The sequence below is a fragment of the Aquarana catesbeiana genome, linkage group LG12, assembly GCF_042186555.1.
Source record: "Aquarana catesbeiana isolate 2022-GZ linkage group LG12, ASM4218655v1, whole genome shotgun sequence".
NCBI lineage: Eukaryota > Metazoa > Chordata > Amphibia > Anura > Ranidae > Aquarana > Aquarana catesbeiana.
The window spans coordinates 142,403,364-142,416,627 of NC_133335.1; positions in this window are offsets into that span (position 1 = coordinate 142,403,364).

Below are 13,264 nucleotides of genomic sequence, written 5' to 3' on the forward strand. Positions count from 1 at the left end.
TTCTGTCTCTTCTGGTTCTTCCTCCGGTGTTCTCATCCAGCATCTCCTCCGTGGCTTCTTCTATCTTCTTCTCCTCGGGCCGCTCCACACCCATGGCATGGGGGGAGGCACCCGCTCTTCTCTTCATCTTCTTCTCTTCTTCTCTTCTTCATCTTCTTCTCCGGGCCGCTCCGCATCCATGCTGGCATGGAGGGAGGCTCCCGCTGTGTGACGCGTCTCCTCTTCTGACGGTTCTTAAATAATGGGGGGCGCACGGGACATGACGGGACTTCCCTGTGGCATTCCCCATAACGTCACAGGGAAGTCCCGTCAAGTCACCATGCGTCAGAGAGGGGCGGGGTCACTGGGTGGCCCCGCCCCCCGTTATTTAAGAACCGTCAGAAGAGGAGACGCGTCACACAGCAGGAGCCTCCCTCCATGCCAGCATGGATGCGGAGCGGCCCAGAAAAGAAGATGAAGAAGAGAAGAAGAGAAGAAGATGAAGAAGAGAAGAATATGAAGAGAAGAGCGGGAGCCTCCCCCCATGCCATGGGTGCGGAGCGGCCCGAGGAGAAGAAGAAAGAAGATGCCGCGGAGGAGATGCTGGACGAGAACACCAGAGGAAGAACCAAAGGAGACAGAAGATCCAGAAGAAGATGAAGGAAGTAAGAAGAAAGAAGAAGCATTTAAATAAAGGAATTGTCAAAAACTGTCTCTTGTCATTTTTAACATTTTTGACAGTTTTTTAGTGAAATGGTAGGGGTTCTTTTGTACCTCCTTACCATTTCACACAGGGGGAGGCCGGGATCTGGGGGTCCCCTTGTTAAAGGGGGCTTCCAGATTCCAATAGGCACCCCGCCCGCAGACCCCCACAACCACTGGCCAGGGTTGTGGGGATGAGGCCCTTGTCCTCATCAACATGGGGACAAGGTGTTTTGGGGGGCTACCCCAAAGCACCCTCCCAATGTTGAGAGCATGTGGCCTGCTACGGTTCAGTGCTCTCTCGCCCCCCCTCTTTTCCTGCGGCCTGCCAGGTTGCGTGCTCGAATAAGGGTCTGGTATGGAATTTAGGGGGACCCCCACGGCATTTTTTTTTTAAATTTTGTCCGGGGTTCCCCTTAATATCCATACCAGACCTTAACGGCCTGGTATGGAATTTAGGGGGACCCCCATGTAATTTTTTTTTTTAAATTTGGTTCGGGGTTCCCCTGTGGGGAATTCCCATGCCGTTTTTATCAATGAACTTTTATGTGTATTGTCGGACCGGCAATGCAATAGCTGCGAGTAGTTTTAAATGACTTTTTTCTTTGAAATGTCATTTTGCTGTCAGACTGTTCTAAACATGGGAAACATATGCCCTTTACAGGCATACTATAGACACCCCCCAGCTATGAAATTTAAAGGGATATTACACTTTTATTGTTTGACTTTAAGCATTATTAAAATCACTGCTCCTGAAAAAAACGGCCGTTTTTAAAACTTTTTTTGCATTGATCCATGTCCCCTGGGGCAGGACCCAGGTCCCCAAACACTTTTTATGACAATAACTTGCATATAAGCCTTTAAAATTAGCACTTTTGATTATTCATGTTCGTGTCCCATGGACTTTAACGGTGTTTGCGTGTTCGAACAAACTTTTTTCCTGTTCGCATGTTCTGGTGCGAACCGAACAGGGGGGTGTTTGGCTCATCCCTACTCCAGACTCTTTATTAGCTTTGTTGCCCTTCTTTGTACTCGCTCAATTTCCAGTACATCCTTCCTGAGATATACTGCGACAGAATGGCACGGGCAGGCAAAATCACGTACCTGGTACGTGATCTGCCTTCCGCGAGCGGGGGGCACATTGCGCTCCCCCGTGCCCGAGGGGGTTGGCTTTATTAGGGAAGCGATACAGGCTGAGGGGGAGGCCACTCACTAGTGGCCACCCCCTCGCGATCGCTCCCCACGAATGAAAATCTTCCTCTGCTGCTGTAATATAAACAGCGGCAGATGAAGTGATGTCATCGTCTTTTTGGTCCGGCGCCGAGGAGAGAAGACATCAAGTAAGTCTGCACCAACACTACACTAACAGTAGAACACACTAGGCACACTTTTCACCCCCCATCACCCCCCTGTACTCCCTGTCACAGTGACACCAATAGTAGTTTTTTTTTTTTGCATTGGTGTCAGTTTGTGACAGTTATAAGTGGTAGGGTAGTTAGGGTTAGCCCCCTTTAGGTCTAGGGTACCCCCTAACCCCCCCAATAAAGTTTTAACCCCTTGATCACCCCCCGTCACAAGTGTCACTAAAAGCTGTGTAAATTCCAGAAAATGTACCCTAGTTTGTAGACGCTATAACTTTTGCGCAAACCAATAAATATACGCTTATTGACATTTTTTTTACCAAAGACATGTGGCCGAAAACATTTTGGCCTAAATGTATGACTAAAATTGCGTTTATTGGATTATTTTTATAACAAAAAGTAGAAAATATCATTTTTTTTTCAAAATTTTCAGTCTTTTTCCATTTATAGCGCAAAAAATAAAAACGGCAGAGGTGATCAAATACCATCAAAAGAAAGCTCTATTTGTGGGAACAAAAGGACGCAAATTTCGTTTGGGTACAGCATTGCATGAACGCGCAATTAGCAGTTAAAGCAACGCAGTGCCAAATTGTAAAAAGTGCTCTGGTCAGGAAGGGGGTAAATCCTTCCGGGGCTGAAGTGGCTAGGTGAGTCTTGTAGAGTGGGAGAATTATCGTTTTATCTCTGGAGTTAATCCCCTTTTTAATGCATGCCAATATTCTGTTTGCTTTGTTAGCAGCAGCTTGGCATTGCATGCCATTGCTGAGCCTATCATTTACTAGGACCCCCGGGTCCTTTTCCATTCTAGATTCCCCCAGAGGTTCTCCCCCATTGCATAGATTGCATTCATATTTTTGCCACCCAAGTGCATTAATTTACATTTTTCTACATTAAACCTCATTTGCCATGTAGTTGCCCGCCCCATTAATTTGTTTAGATCTTTTTGCAAGGTTTCCACATCCTGCGAAGAAGTTATTGCCCTGCTTAGCTTAGTATCGTCTGCAAATACAGAGATTGAACTGTTAACCCAATCCTCCAGGTCGTTTATGAACAAATTAAATAGGATTGGTCCCAGCACAGAACCCTGGGGGACCCCACTACCCACCGCTGACCATTCCGAGTACTCCCCATTTATCACCACCCTCTGAACTCACCTTTGTAGCCAGTTTTCAATCCCTGTACTCACCCTATGGTCCATGCCAATGGACCTTATTTTGTACAGTAAACATTTATGGGGAACTGTGTCAAATGCTTTTGCAAAATCCAGATACACCACTTCTACGGGCCTTCCTTTATCTAGCTGGCAACTCACCTCCTCATAGCAGGTTAGTAGATTGGTTTGGCAAGAATGATTCTTCATGAATCCATGCTGATTACTGCTAATGATACTGTTCTCATTACTAAAATCTTGTATATAGTCCCTTATCATCCCCTGCAAGATTTTACATACTATTGATGTTAGGCTAACTGGTCTGTAATTCCCAGGGATGTATTTTGGGCCCTTTTTAATCACTTCAGATCCACGCTATAGCAGAATGACGGCTACAGCGCGGACCTGCTTTGCCGGGACGACGTCCATTGACGTCCCGTGCACGAGCTGCCTGCGCACCCCCTGCAGGGTGCACGCAGCGCGCTCTGTGATCAGCTAGTCTATGAGACTCACCTGATCACAGATCGGAGTAAGGAGCCGATCCCGATCCCTTACCACATGATCAGCTGTCAGCCAATGACAGCTAATCATGTGATGTCAACAGAGCCGGTAATCGGCTATTTTTTCTCCTCGCGCTGACAGCGTGAGGAGGAAAAAAAAGCCGATCACCAGCGGCCTATCTGTGCCCATCAGTGCAGCCTATCAGTGCCACCTCATCAGCGCATATCAATGAAGGAGAAAAATTACCTGTTTGCAAAATTTTCCATTTTTTTTGTTTGTTTAGCAAAAAATAAAAATCCCAGCTGTGATTAAATACCACCAAAAGAAAACTCTATTTGTGGGAAAAAAATTATAAAAATTTAATTTGGGTACAGTGTTGTATGACCGTGCAATTGTCTCTCAAAGTGCTTCAGCGCTGAAAGCTGAAAATTGGTCTGGGCAGGAGGGGGGTTTAAGTGCCCAGTAAGCAAGTGGTTAAATATTGGTGCTACATTGGCTTTTCTCCAATCAGCTGGTACCATTCCAGTCAGTAGACTGTCAGTAAAAATTAGGAACAATGGTCTGGCAATTACTTTACTGATTTCCCCAAGTACCCTCGGGTGCAAGCCATCTGGTCCCGGTGATTTATTAATGTTAAGTTTCTCAAGTCTAATTTTAATTCTGTCCTCTGTTAACCATGGAGATGCTTCCTGTGATGTGTCCTGAGGATAAACACTGCAGTTTTGCTAACTGAAGCCCCCCCTATTCCCTCGTGAAGAGGAGAAGAATAAATGTAATACCTTCGCCATCTCCCCATCCTTTGTAACCAGATGTCCTTCCTCATTCTTTATGGGGCCAATATGGTCTGTCCTCCCTTTTTTTATGTTTACATATTTAAAAAGTTTCTTGGGATTTTTTTTGCTCTCCTTCTTTATGTGTCTTTCATATTCTATCTTAGCCATCCTTATTGCACCCTTATATTTCTTGTTGCATTCTTTATGAAGTCTGAATGCTGATGATGATCCCTCAACCATGTATTTTTTGAAGGCCTTCTCCTTTGCTTTTATATGCATTTTTACATTGGAGTTAAGCCATCCAGGACTTTTGTTTGCTCTTTTAAATTTATTATCCAATGGGATGCATTGGCTAATGCCCTTATTTAATATGATCTTAAATCAAACCCATCTCTCCTCCGTGTTCTTTGTTCCTAAGATTTTATCCCAATTTATGCCTTCTAGCAAGGTTCGTAGTTTAGGGAAGTTGGCTCAATTTTATTACAAATGTTTAAAATAGCTGATCAATATCATCAATGTCAATAAAAAACAATACAAAACCATACAAGAAACCATGTACACTACTCTGCACTCAGAATGGGTAGCCCCAGGTCGGTCTCATATGGCTATAGACCCTTTTTACACCGGGGGTTCACCAAGCGGCTCCAAACTTGTTTCGAAAATGCAGGGTGAATTCCTTCAGCGGGGGGGGGGGGGGGGGGGTAAAGACAGAGTCCAATTGTCTAGGAATATGAATGACAGATCTAACAAAAGTGAGTACACCCCTCACATTTTTGTAAAAATGTTATTATATCTTTTCATGTGACAGCACTGAAGAAATTACACTTTGCTACAATGTAAAGTATTGAGTGTACAGCTTGTATAACAGTGTAAATTTTCTGTCCCCTCAAAATAACTCAACACACAGCCATTAATGTCTAAACTGCTGGCAACAAAAGTGAGTACACCCCTAAGTGAAAATGTCCAAATTGGGCCCAGTTAGCCATTTTCCCTCCCCGGTGTCATGTGAATCGTTAGTGTTACAAGATCTCAGGAGTGAATGGGGAGCAATTGTGTTAAATTTGGGGTTATCGCTCTCACTCTCATACTGGTCACTAGAAGTTCAACATGGCACCTCATGGCAGATAATTCTCTGAGGATCTAAAAAAAAGAAATGTTGCTCTACATAAAGATGACCTAGGCTATAAGAAGATTGCCAAGGCCCTGAAACTGAGCTGCAGTGCGGTGGCCAAGACCATACAGTAGTTTAACAGGACAGGTTCCACTCAGAACAGGCCTCGCCATGGTCGACCAAAGATGTTGAGTGCATGTGCTCAGCGTCATATCCAGAGGTTGCCTTTGGAAAATAGACGTATGGTTGCTGCCAGCATTGCTGCAGAGGTTAATGGGGTGGGGGGTCAGCCTGTCAGTGCACAGACAATATACCACACACTGCATCAAATTGGTCTGCATGGCTGTCATCCCAGAAGGAAGCCTCTTCTAAAGATGATGCACAAGAAAGCCCGTGAACACTTTGTTGAAGACAAGCAGACTAAGGACATGGATTACTGGAATCATTTTCTGTGGTCTGATGAGACCAAGATAAACTTATTTGGTTCAGATGGTGTCAAGCATGTGTGACCGCAACCAGGTGAGGAGTACAAAGACAAGTGTGTCTTGCCTACAGTGAAGCATGGTGGTGGGAGTGTCAAGGTCTGGGGCTGCATGAGTGCTGCTGGCACTGGCAAGCTACAGTTCATTGTGGGAACCATGAATGCCAACATGTACTGTAACATACTGAAGCAAAGCATGATCTCCTCCCTTCGGAGACTAGGCAGCAGGGCAGTATTCCAACATGATAACGAACCCAAACACACCTCCAAGACGACCACTGCCTTGTTAAAGAAGCTGAGAGTAAAGGTGATGGACTGGCCAAGCATGGTCCAGACCTAAACCCTATTGAGCATCTGTGGGGCATCCTCCAATGGAAGGTGGAGGCGCACAAAGTCTCTAACATCCACCAGCTCCATGATGTCATCATGAAGGAGTGGAAGAGGACTCCAGTGGCAACCCGTGAAGCTCTGGTAAACTCCATGCCCAAGAGGGTTAAGACAGTGCTGGAAAATAATGGTGGCCACACAAAATATTGACACTTTGGGCCCAATTTGGACATTTTCACTTAGGGGTGTACTCACTTTTGTTGCCAGCGGTTTAGACATTAATGGCTGTGTGTTGAGTTATTTTGAGGGGACAGCAAATTTACACTGTTATACAAGCTGTACACTCACTACTTTACATTGTAGCAAAGTGTCATTTCTTCAGTGTTGTCACATGAAAAGATATAATAAAATTTTTACAAAAAGGTGAGGGGTATACTCACTTTTGTGAGATACTGTATATCAAAAGACATTCATGGTATAATAGAGTATAACAGAGTTACAAAGGTATCACAATTAGCATTATTAGCATGGAAACAATTATAATACTCACAGTGTACAGTTGTTTGGTGAAAGAAGTGGCAGTATGTCACAGGCAGATGCCCCCCCCCCCCATAAATATACACCAACAACCACAGATGAAATATCCACACCAGCAAATGGGGAATGACGGCGTAGTTCCCAAAAGCCGATGGAAAGGGAAAAGAGCTTATCAGGAATTTATCCAATAGACACTTTATGCAAATATATATACAAGTGTACATACAAATATACATTCAACGTGAGGCGTTGGGGAGGGAAACAGAGAGACTTCTATGTTTAAGTATTAGGGAATAAACCTCAGTTTATGTACTTAAACTGGTGTGTGTCCTGTGTCATTCCTAGCGTCTGAGCATCAGGCAGGTCCAACATACCCCTTGGGGATCTAGTGGATACTGCTAGATTATATAGGGTAGGGGGGGTGGTATCCAACCCCTCCCAACAATCTGGAGTCCAAATGAGGGATAAATTGGTGCCAGGTGTGATAGTTGCGGGCTTCTAAACTGAAGTTTTGGCAGATGGGGCCCTGCATGAGAGCTCCCACTGCAGTCCCCCGGCTCTACAGCATCCGGCGCCGCCACGTACAGATGGCACAGCAGCGTCTGATGTCACAGGGCTGCCTGCAGATCTAAGGGACTGAGGTCACATGCGCCAACTGGCACCCTCTAGTGGAACCGGCCGGTACAGCGCGCAACAGCAGCCCACAAAAGGCCCCATCAGCAATGAGTTGCTGTGGGGCCCACCCATCCTGGGTAGCGATGCATCAACACAGGGCCATCTAATGTTTGAGGAAGACAGTGCAGGGGAACACATCTAAGGGACATTGGTGCCTAGGCCTGAGAAGTAGATAGAAAAACATAAGTAATATATCATTAGACAACCCAGACCAAATACTAATAGTCACATATGAAAAAAAAAATCATTCCCCATACAAGAGAAGACAATGGTAGCTATTTACAAGGAAAGGGGCACATGAGAATAAGTTAAAGATTAATAGATGAAACTAAATTACATCTTTGGGAAGCTGATCTTTTCATATCATAAGGATATATTGGATTTTAACAGGTTTTGATCCCTAATCTGTGTGTTATTCACAAAGGGTATGATATGCAGATGTGGGCATTATAGGTTTCTATCAAAGACTCTAGGTCACAAAGCTTTTGAGAAATGGCTTGAAGCTGAAGGTTTCGTTGAGACCTGGGGGTAATGTTGCATTGAGATCAGAAATCCAGCGTAGCTCACGTTCAAGAAGTGACTTGTCAAGGTCCGCCCTCTGAAACTAGGGTGGATTTGATCCAAGGCTAGAAAAGAAACTCGGGAGATTTCTCACCATGCACCAATGTGGCATGTCTTCAGAGCGGTAGCTCGGGATCTTTTTGTTGTATACTCAGTATATGGGGGTACATACGTTGCCAGAATTTTGGTATAGTCCTCCCACATAGAAGCAGCCAAATTCACATCGCAAAAAGTATACTGTTCCTGTGGTCTGACAATTGGCAAAGTGTTTTGGAGCAAATTGGTGGCCATCGGGGAGTCATATATCCTTCCTGACGTTCATATACTGGCAGTATGAGCAGGAGCCACACCGGAAGGTTCCCCGTAATTTGCAGGGGTCACCTCTCAAGAGTCCCCGAAACTCACTGTGTACCAATTGGTCACCCACGGAAGATGTTTGCCTGTAAGTGATCAGTGGAGTTGAAGGGACATAGGAGCCTATTGTCGGATCAGAAGTTAATATTTGTTGATAATACCTCTGACCTTTTTGAGTTCAGTTGAGTATTTGGCTTTTGGTGACTTCTTTTTTGAAAAAAGAAGCTCCTGTCTAGAGATAGAGGATGCCTGTTTAAATGCCTTTTTGAGGCATTTTTGGCTGTATCCAGGCCTCCTTAAGAAAAGCTTTTTCATCAGAACAATTACGCCAGGCAAGGAAGTATTGGCTATAAAGAATAGACATGATTAAAGGTCGAGGGTGAAAGCTAGTGGCATGTAGGATGGTATTGCCTGTAGTGGATTGTAGTGGAATAGATTGCATGACAGCATGTTCTCCTTGTCTATAGACATAGTTACATCCAGAAAGGTGACATTGGTGGCACTGTGTATCGTAGTAAAACCCAGATTGAAACTATAATGCCCCATACACACGGTCGGATTTTCCAATGGAAAATGTCCGATCGGAGCGTGTTGTCAGAAGTTCTGACCGTGTGTGGGCTCCATTGGACATTTTCCATCGGATTTTCCGACACACAAAGTTTGAGAGCAGGCTATAAAATTTTCCGACAACAAAATCCGATCACGTCAATTCCGATCGTGTGTGGCCTGTTCCGACGCACAAAGTGCCACGCATGCTCAGAAGAAATTCCGACACGGAACAGCTCGGTCTGGTAAACTTAGCGTTCGTAATGGATACAGCACTTTCGTCACGGTGCAATGTAAAAAATGGTTTAATACAGCGCACTCTCTTCTTCTTTATAATGTGAGAAGAATTAAGTAGTTTTGCTGCTCATATTCACACAGACTTCTCACAAACTTATTTCTTTATTATTTATCAGGATTCCCTTAATATATTGTGATTTGTCATATCTGACAAAAATATGTTTGTGTTGTTTTTTTTTTTTTTTTTTTTTTAAAGGCAGATTTATTTTTTATTTTAGGTTTGCATTTTTTCAAAGGCTAATCTTTGTTTTATTTTATTTTTAGTTTTACTCCAGAATATTTTTGTGTGTGTTTTGTGTGTCAAGTTACCACAACACCATTGATATCTTGTATTATTTAATCTCAAGGAGATTGTTTGGTGTCCATTGTTAATTTCACATTGTACTTTAGAAATGTACCTGAATCCTCAAAAACAAACTGTCTTTTTTTAAGGAAAACACACATAGGCAAGTATAATTGAAACCAAAAATCCTTTATTAAGGGATCAGAACCAAAGAAAGAGGGAGGCAATGCTGGGTAAACAGGAGAAATTAGCAAAGCCTTGGACCCCCAGGGCAGACATCAATTCTTGAACATCAAAATTGGTGGCCTGAGGAGTCCATATGTAAGGAAGTGCAGTCTGGTCCAGAAGTCCCAGAGATCCGGAAAGCAGCAGATGACATCTGTGTCCCCAGGCTGTGGTACCACAAGAGGCTGCATCTTTTGGCTGACCAGACTGAACCCAAGGCCATCACTTTCTGGTCTTCCTTCCACGCTTCCTTCCTGGCTGTGGCTCTGCTGTTGGAGATGTGGCAGGAGGAGGAGTAGGACCTGGAGGAGGAGGAGGACTATTAGGACCTGGAGGAGAAGGAGGAGGAGGACCTGGAGGAGGACCATGTGTGAGGTCACAAAGGTGGGTATCAGATGTTATTTGGGCCCTCAACCCCTTATTGAGAGCCTCCAAAATTAATGACTCACACATGAGTTGTTGGCCCTCCTCCATCCGCTGCATTTTACAGGCAATTATGCCAGCAAAGTCCTCCTCCACAGTGTGTGGTGCTCCCAGGGCCTCTGTAGCCTTCCAAAAGAGGCCTATGGCAGCCTCCTCTAGGGTACTCCCCTTCCTGCCACTTTCTCTTTGCGGGTGTAGGGGAGGGACCTGCATATCAGGCAGCCTGCTCGGCCCAGCCACCTCCTGGCTGAGACTTCCCTGTGTATGAAAAAGGGACATGGTTTAATGTTTTGCATCATCAATCACAATCATAAATTAGTACTCCAAACTAACATCTAGTTAACATCATTGATTGGACAAGCAGAAACATTTAGAGGAATGCTATACCTGGCTCAATCTGGGCTCCTCCACATGTTGTTGCCTGGAAGGCCCAGGTTGGGCGTCAGAAGCCTCAGCTGGGGGGGAAGGAAGCGTGGAAGGAAGACTGGAGAGTGATGGCCTGGGTTCAGTCTGACCTGCCCGAAAATGCAGCCTGTCATAGGACCACATCCTGGGGACATAGATGTCATCTGCTGCTCCGGATCTCTGCGAATCCTGGACTTTCTGGCGCTCCCTTACATATGTGCTCCTCAGGCCACCAATTAGGATGTTCAAATATGTGATGTCTGCCCTGGGGATCACCTGCTTCACAATTTCCAACAATTGATCCAGCGCTGCCTTCCTCTTTGTTTGGTTCCTATAATGTGGGTGGTTGATCTCCCACAGACAAGGCAGCTCCCTGAACATGTCAATGAATATTGCCATGAAGTCTGTATCATTCAAGATATCCATTTTCACTGCAAGACACAACACAAGACAAACCCTAATGTCAGCCCAAACTCTCCTAATCTTGTTACAATATAGGCCTCAATCTAGAAGCAGTATAGGCCCAAGTTTGTCTCTTACCTTCGTTATTATGATCGGCGCCTCCAATGCTCCTTCCTCCGCTCACAGATCGTACATAATACGCACGCGTGTTAAGCTTTATACACACTGCGCATGCGTGTAACTCCGCCCGCCCCTGGCATTCTTTCTAGTCTATTCCCCACCCCTTTTCGTTCGGCGCAGTGGGTAAAGAGCACATGGCGGAGTCAGAGCTGGTGCGTGCTAATTATAGCAACGAGGAGGAGGAAAGCCCTGATCTGGAAACATCCAGAAGGAGACGATTTAAAGCCACAAATATGTCCTTTGGTGAGATGTTGGAGATGGTGGACATCCTGAAAAAGGCCGACTATGACGGGAAGTATGGACCTTACCCCAACCCCAATATCAGAAAGGCCAAGATCATGGCGAAAGTGGTCAAAAGTCTGCACCGGAATTTCGGGGTACGACGATCAAAAGATCAGCTCAGGAAGCGGTGGTCGGACCTGAAATTAAGAGAGCCCGAGCAGTACAGAAAGATCCGGAGAGTGCTGCAAAAAAGTAAGTAGTTGTGCTGTGTTCCTATTCTTTTTGTCTTTATTAAGTTTGTGCTGCTCCATATGCTTTTCTTAAGTGTTGTACAGTTTAAAATGGCAAATTTAATGTTCATGGGCCCATTATTCGTTCGTATCAAACATTTTTCTTTCGGCCTATAAAACACCATTGTTTAGGCCATATGCATTTGCCAACATTTTTTAGGGCCTACTTGTATGAAAAATATTTGGCTGTGTAGATGGGTTTGTTACTAGAATGAAATGCAAACTAGATTCTGTGTAAGGAGAGGATACTCAGCAGCTGTTTAGACATCTGGACGCTGGAGCACTAGTGTGGGACACAAGAACACCCTTTTTATTAGGGGGCCCACACAGGTGCTCCAGTGTATACTATAGGGGGGTCTCCATCTGTGAAGCTTGTACAAGACAGGTAAAGTATTGAAGCTTGACAAAGGACAATAAAAATGCTACATCTTGGAACTCTGCCCAAATAGACAATTGTACCCCACTTCCAAGCAATGTTTCATCTTTAGCTTTCGGCCATCAAATATCTGTGTGCTAATTATACCATTTTTGTTTTACATAGGGGAGAAAAGACTCGGAGGACACCCCTCATCCGAGGAGACCACAGACCCCCCACCTCTGGAAGAAGGGGAAATACCCCCAACCCAAGCTGAGCAGGAGGAGGAAGAAGATGTGGTGGAAATTGACACCTCAACAGGTGAGTGTCTGCGACCACAGACTCAGGTAAGAGATGGATGCTGGCAGATTTTTGATACCTGTTTTTGTTTGGTTTTTCTCTTTTTAGGTGATCGTGATGTTGTGGATCGAGATCCTTTCACATCAGAAAGTGCCCAGATCCTGATCGGGGAAATCATGGGGTGTAATTTAGAATTGGAAAACCTCAAGAAAAAAATCAATGATGTTATTCAAAAAAATAATCGCAACGTTGATGTTTTGGGGCGAATTTAAAACCCCGCAAAATCACTTTGTTTTTTTGTGTGCTACAATCTTAAAAATGTTTTAGCGATGTTTAGAAAAGCCAAATTTGGAGGATGCACACAGTGTGCCAACATGTGCTATCTGCCATCACGGGAGATCAATGGACGCGTTTTGGGGGTGCAACCCCTTCCTCAATATTAAAGTGGCTGTTAGGAAGGGGTTGCTCCCCCAAAACACGTCCCTTGATCCCCCGTGATGGCAGCTAGCACATGTTGACATTCGTAAATTGGTGTGCATCTTCCAAATTTGGCTTTTCAAGGGGTGACTTCACCCTATCTGAACGCAATATCAAACACAGTTTCTAAATACTCATGTCTGATATTGCCTTCAAGTTTTACCATATGTGAACTTTGTAAGTTCAAGATTTTTGTCTTTTTTGTTGGTTTTACACAGGCCTGTTTTATCTTAAATGGACATTTCTATTTTTGATAATGCCACCCCAAAAATTGTTATACAACAAACATGTTGGTTTGTTTTAAAAACCTTTTCTAAATGCACATGTGATTGTGCAGGTATTAAAAA